This window comes from Populus euphratica, unplaced genomic scaffold (assembly GCF_000495115.2).
Source record: "Populus euphratica unplaced genomic scaffold, PopEup_1.0 scaffold18.1, whole genome shotgun sequence".
Classification (NCBI taxonomy): Eukaryota; Viridiplantae; Streptophyta; class Magnoliopsida; order Malpighiales; family Salicaceae; genus Populus; species Populus euphratica.
This window is the reverse complement of record NW_011499881.1, coordinates 733602-740456: the sequence shown is the minus strand read 5'-3', so window position 1 is coordinate 740456 and position 6855 is coordinate 733602. Positions and strand designations below refer to the sequence as shown.

At 35.2% G+C, this 6855-nt stretch overlaps 2 long non-coding RNA genes across 2 annotated transcripts in view; both read left to right on the top strand.

The window, feature by feature from the left end:
* LOC105129388 (uncharacterized) overlaps positions 1-3255 on the top strand; it is a 15087-nt gene extending 11832 nt beyond the window's left edge. Inside the window, exons 3-6 of the long non-coding RNA XR_843061.1 lie at positions 1094-1444; positions 1942-2156; positions 2930-3033; positions 3160-3255. This is a non-coding gene — a long non-coding RNA (uncharacterized LOC105129388). The remainder of the gene's footprint in view (positions 1-1093; positions 1445-1941; positions 2157-2929; positions 3034-3159) is intronic.
* Positions 3256-3426: 171 nt separating this feature from the next.
* On the top strand, positions 3427-5462 carry LOC105129389 (uncharacterized). Its single transcript, XR_843062.1, has 3 exons — positions 3427-3751; positions 3876-4944; positions 5040-5462. It is a non-coding gene; the product is annotated as an uncharacterized LOC105129389 (long non-coding RNA).
* Positions 5463-6855: the final 1393 nt, after the last annotated feature.

The window sequence follows — 6855 nt, the reverse complement described above, 5'->3', positions numbered from 1 at the left end:
TATGGAGAGTTGTTAAATTCTGACTTCTCACTTTATTTCATAATGAATTGTTGAATATATACAGCATCTACATATTTATATTAGGACAACTATTAACTACACATAAATAGGTATCATTGCTAGGTTCTAATTTATAGGAAAAGGTATCTGACTTTCTGTTTTTACTCTCAACAAATCAACTTCAAATCTGTCTTAATTACTTCAGAATCTTCAACACTCCCCCTCAAGCTGGATGGAAGAGATCTTTCATTCCCAGCTTGTCCAAGGTTTTTTTGAACATAGGATTCTGAACACCTTTAGTAAGTATGTCAGCAAGTTGTTCTCCGGTAGGCACATAGGGAGTGCATATCAATCCACTCTCTAACTTTTCTTTGATGAAATGTCTGTCTATCTCCACATGTTTAGTTCTATCATGTTGTACTGGATTGTGAGCTATTGCAATGGCAGACTTATTATCACAGTACAACTTCATTGGTTCATCCCACTTGATTCTTAAATCTTCTATGATAATCTTCATCCATAGCAACTCACAAATTCCAAGGGCCATTGATCTGAATTCTGCTTCTGCACTTGATCTTGACACAACACTTTGTTTTTTGTTTCTCAGGGAGTGACTGAATCCTGGTGGTGGATCCATATAAACTTCTTCTTCCAACTCTCCATGTAAGAAGGCATTCTTAACATTGGTTAAATATATACAACATCTACATATCTATATTAGGACAACTATTAACTACACATAAATAGGTATTATTGCTAGGCTCTAATTTATAGGAAAGGATATCTGACTTTCTGTTTTTACTCCCAACATATCAGCTTCAAATCTGCCTTAATTACTTCAGAATCTTCAACATTTTCTTACCTGAACATGCAAGATTCCTAATCCATTTCTCATCAATGTGTATTTGTGACTTCATCAAAAAGTACTTTACCTCAAATCCTCCATTTCAGCACCCCATTCATATGGCATACTGTCTTGTTCAAAGCATTATTTTACTCTTTTCTTTGCTTCTTGCAGTTGCATTTATTATCTTTCTTTGTGCTGGATGAGCTGGATTGAATGATTGAAAATGGACTTTTTTATGAGTTGCAGTCTATTATTGACATGTTGCCCATGGCTGGTGGTTCAATTGGAGGACAGTCTAAAAGTTCAGAAAATTGTGAGACATTTTCTAGCATGCGAAGAAAGAAAAGACGGACTTTTGTGTTTTCTGCAACTATAGCATTATCTGCTGATTTTCGCAAGAAGCTAAAGCGTGGCTCAATAAAAACAAAGCAATCAACTGTTGCAGGACTGAATTCTATAGAAATGCTCCCTGAACGAGCAGGAATGAGAGTTAATGCTACCATCATTGATCTGACAAAGGTGTCGATTGTCGCAAATAAGCTCGAGGAATCATTTATGGAGTATTTGTCTCACATTTGAATTTCTGCAGCTATTAATGTATGAATCTAAGTAGTTGACAATGTACTTGGAGGGTTGTTCTGGAGCTTTTACTGGATTTCTAAATGTATTTTACCACTAAATATTTTACAATTGAGTAGGCCTTGTTGATAGATATATGCTCTGACTTCCCAACATGCACACATGCACGTCTGCAAATTCATGTCTGTAGACTGGTTTGCATGGCCAAAATAGTATTCCTCGGTCATCTGGCTTGTCCTGAGAAATATGAAGGGCTGTAGTTAAATGGCTGCATCCTTTATTTGTTTGCATTCTTTTTATCCTTATTTATAGCACATGGAACAGATTTTATATAAGATTGTTTGGATCTCTTCTTGCTCACTCTGACCTGTACATCTTCACCTTGATTAACTTGTGTAATTCTTTCAAGAGGTGTCAATGAAAGTATCACTTGCACCTTTTGCCTTTGGTTTTGCACTTTACATGTAATGTTCATGTTTTTGTTTTTAACAAAATTTTATTTTATCATTTTGCAGCAGTTGCTTTCTCAATGTAAGTATAATGACTGCAGATGTAGGGAAGAAGATAAAGATGCTTACCTTATTATATATTGAATGTTCATGGACAAGGTCGCGCAATTGTTTTCTGCATATCGATTGCAGCTTTGCACCATATTTCTGCCCTTCTGTGAATTCTATGCATCAATATGTGGACACTTCATGTTCAGATGCAGCAGCGAGATCGTTTGAAGGTTTGTGATTTATTTTTTTCCTTTCTCTTATTTTATTCAAACTGTGATAATTCATTTTTTGGTTTGAATTTTGCATCTGGTGCTGAGTTTATAGCTAATGCATGAGTGCAGTTGTCAACTAAATAATTGAATAAGTAAATATGTGATTTTGTATGTCAGAAGCATGCATTGTTTTGTGTTTTCTTCAACACCAACCACTTTCTCCCGTGTGTTTAATGCTGGCAGTTGACCATTTTCGTCCAAATGAACATGCTATATATTCTTGTTGCCACGGATGTTGCTGCAAGAGGCCTCGACATTCCTGGTGTCCGAACTGTTGTTCACTATCAGCTTCCACATTCAGCAGAAGTAAAAATTGGGATGCTTTAATTCACATTTTTAAAAAGTTGCTGTTTCTTTTGTTTATCTGTTTAATTTCATTTGATCTTTTTGTTAGGTTTATGTTCACCGAAGTGGGAGGACTGCAAATTTTGATGCTTTTACTGATGGATGCAGCATTGCCCTTATCTTGTCAAATGATACATCAAAATTTTCTTCTTTGTGCAAATCATTTTATGATTGAGGATTTTGGAAAGTTAAACATTAGATTTTTTCCATTTGGCATCAATTATATCAACGCAGCACTCAGTATTCTTGCTTTTTTCACAGCGAGCCCTAGATTGTAGTATTGAATTATTGCCCGAATGGTTGTCTCTCTTTGTTTTTATTAACAAAGGGTCAGTATTTAAGGATTGCCTCAAATAATTGTAGGATGATCTCCTCTGTTTATGCAGGAAAGTTTTCAGACATTTCCTTTTGAAGAATTGTACTTGCCAGAGGTGATGAGAAGGCTGTCTCTTACACGTCAAATAGACAAGATTACAGTAACGATTCCCAGGTATATAAATCGTTTGCTTGGACAATGTGAATCAGGGAATCTCCTTATTTTTGTCTACTTAATTTGTCACTGAAACACTACTTCTGCTTCATTCTGTAACTGGTGCGTGTGCATGTGCTTTTATAGGAGAAGGCAAATAAAACCGGGTTTGAGCGAAATGCAGACTCAGTTGAGTTAATGGTGGAGAATGATGACAGTGAGAAGGAAAGAGTGAAACTCCATGCAATTGAAAAATTTACAACAGGTTTTGTTTACTATGAAAGGTTTCTTATTCTCGTTTTGTTCTGTGAAATTTGAGAGTTTGGCCATTCCTTTTTCATTGAACAGGCGATTACAGTAATTTCTTTTGGATTTAACTTGCAGGAGCTTAACACTCTGCCTGGTAATAAAATAAGTAACCTATATACTGAGATTTTTGTTTCTATATTCCTTATTAATACATGTTTGAATGATGAAGTCTGCATGGTAATTGTTGGTTGATACACAAGCTACCAGAGCTTTGCTACAGTATTTACTAGGAGTTTGCAGCTTATGCTAAATTCTGTGTAGTGTTAGAATCTCGGTCGGTTGAATAAAACCTGAATGGCTAATTTATTCAGCTGCAGGTTGTAATAATTTTGATGTTGGCTATTGATGGTGCATGGATGCTTTGTATGTGGCATGCAACTCTTAGGGGGCAGCAGGAGCATTAGCGGCAACTGGCAATCTAGTTTGGCTGGTATCCATATTTCAGATTATGCTTGAATAGATCACCCCCCATGTTGTGTCATGGTATCCTAAAGTAAATAAACTTAATTTTCAAGTGTAAGGATTTTAACTACTGACTGCAACTTTTCCCACAGGCTAGAACTTCACATCTCCTGCAGCATCAGTTTGGAGAATTATCAGCCAAATTTTAGATTTGGGAGATTACAAAAAAAATGAACTCGGTGGTTACTGTTCAAGATTGTGTGGAGCCACTCCAGTCACTCCGAAGTGCTGGCCAGGAGGAATAATTTCACTATCGCATTCTTCCCTACTTTTCATGATTTCTTTATTGAACATAATTATGCAGAGCTCTAAATTCAAAATCTGGTAACGTCTGGACATCAATATGAGTGTTTTCTTTTCTTTGAAACTATTCTATACTTTGTGATGGTGATCATATCTTGGGTTATAGTACATGAATCATTTAAATAATCAATGTAGCTAAGTTTGCTATAAAACGCTGTCGGTTTATAATATTCAGTTGCATAATAATTCTTTGGTGGAGAGAATTTTTTTCCCCGGCAAGATAGTGAAATTATGTGGCTTGAGCACAAGAGAGCAGTGGTAGTTGCAAAGAATGATTTCCTGGGGTGTCCTAACTTTGGCTCCCCCTTCAACGCAGCCACCATTTCCATTTACTCCTCTAAAGAACGAGATAGTGCCCAAACCTAATACCACCAGTCCACTCCCTCCAGTATTTGGTACACCTTGTGTGCACATCTGCGAGGATCAAAGCTGGAAGGCCAGCTATTTTGTTAATTAAAAGAGTCCTCACGGCAACCCCTGGATAGGCTTGTGCTGATTATCCAGAAATTGAACGTGGAGTAAAACTTGTGAGGCTTTTCTAATTATACGAACAGAAGATCCAATTCGTGACTAGTTGCTGATGTATGCAATTTTTTAAAAGGCTCATCATGTCACTGGTAGCTTTGAAAATGCACTGAAAGCTTTTCTGACCTTGGTTCTCATCCTGAAAATGTGCTTAATAGGAATAAGCAAGGAGATACAAATCGTACATATTTGCCATCCTCTTTCTTTCCACTTTGTTTGATTTCTGGCTTCTATAATAGCTCTTTATCCTGTTCTCAGGTGATGTGAAAGATAGGGCCGAAAAACGTATACACATGGAGAGTTTAAGAAGAAAAAGAAGAGAAGAGAAGAAACGTATATTCTCAGCTCTCCATCCCTTCCTTTTGATGTTTTTTTCAACCCAGTTGTCTATCATGCCCTAAGGTTATTTTACTGACATCGTCATACAGGTTTACATGAGAAAAAAAGGTTAAAAGAAGCTGACGAACAGAATTCTTCTTTGGAGATTTAATTCTCTCCTTTTCAATTTATTGGGTAACTGAGGCTTTTCATAAACTGCATTCGATTGATCACCAAAAAAAGAATACAGAAAATATGCAATGTCATTTTAGATGTACAACTACATGTTGAACAAAGTTTTTTTAGCAGGATATGTGAGCATCCTTATCTGAAGCTAGAACATGTAATGTTAATGTTATTGATTCAAATCAAGCTGTTAACCCAAACAAGTGAATGCGATCGAGGGGTCTGAACTCCAGATGTCGACCCCATTCAGATGTTTATTCGTGAGTGCTTAGAATTGTGAGTAGTTTACGATGCTATGAACACAGTAAGTATATACAGTTCAGAATGCTTGCTTGTGAGAATCGTTACCCCAGTAAAGAAATGGGATTGACTAATTGTCCATGGAGTGTGATGGGAGATGGCAATGCCCATTGCATACCAGGAAATCATTGATTTCCCAGCAGGATATGTAAATACTTGTTGCATCAATCCATTTACATAAACTGTTGGTTGTTCTATCATGTGTCTTCTTCCATTCACGGTTGTCCCAGACAAATTGATTTCATTGTTATTCCATGTGTGTTCCTGTCTAGATTGACCAGGCAAAGGGAACTGTGGACTATTTATCTCCTATGAAAAGCATCAAATCAGTTCTTTTTTCCGGACAAGATACAAGCGGCAAAAGGATGATTTGCCTTCTTTTTTCTCTTAATATTGTCTGACATTGTCAAATTTAGTTGGGAGTGTTGATAAAGGCTCATTTGTTTTGCACATATTTCTGTATTTACAGTGTTACAAATATAATTAGATGTTTAGAAATATACCAAACTACATTATTTTATATTATCTAGTTCATCAAAAAATTAAGTTTAAAATGTAAATTTTGTGAAGTAATTTTTATATATTTTTTTAATTGAGTTTTATAAAACTCTGTTTATTTTTTAGTTTTAAAAGCATTTTTTTTTAATTTTGATTTTTTTCTTTACTTAAAATTATTTTTTTTGCATTTTCAAGTAAAAAAAACTTTTAAAAAACAAACATAAATAGATATTTTATATATTTTTTTATACATAAATCTCAACTATAATTTTTACTAAATACATTTCTAAATTTAACTAATTATATTTTTTTTAAACTACAATCATGAAAGTTATGTTTCAAACAAACGCAGTGAATTATATTGTAACTTATTTAAATTATAAATTAATACCAACCTCAAACCTCTAAAACTATGCATTGATTTGAGGCATCCATCCAGGATGCTTTGATATCTGACTTCACTGAAACAATAGAATTTTCATCGACGATTTAAACACCGATGATATTACTCGGGCAGCTTCAATATTTGTGAACCTGAAAATAAATGAAATAAATTCAATAATGATTATTTCATAAATTATGTTGTAATATAAAAAAGAAAAAACTAAAACCTTAAAAAACTAAAACCTTAACAAACTTACATTGAAAGGTCATCCTTCCATTGTGCTTTAACTTACATTGAAAGGTCATTCTTCCATTGTGCCTCGTATTGACGGGTAAATTGATTCCGCTGCGAAGGCACGCCACCTCTGCGCTGTGAAGTAGCGCTGGAAGAGGCAGCCTCGGTTGACGGCACAAGTGGTGTAGGTGCTTCTTTTTCAGAGCACCTAAGGAGATATTATCATCGCTGCTAGACGAACTAGCTACGACGTTACATGAGCGACCAGCTCTGGTTTTTGATCTACGCATATATACAATTTTATACAAATAATTATATAATTA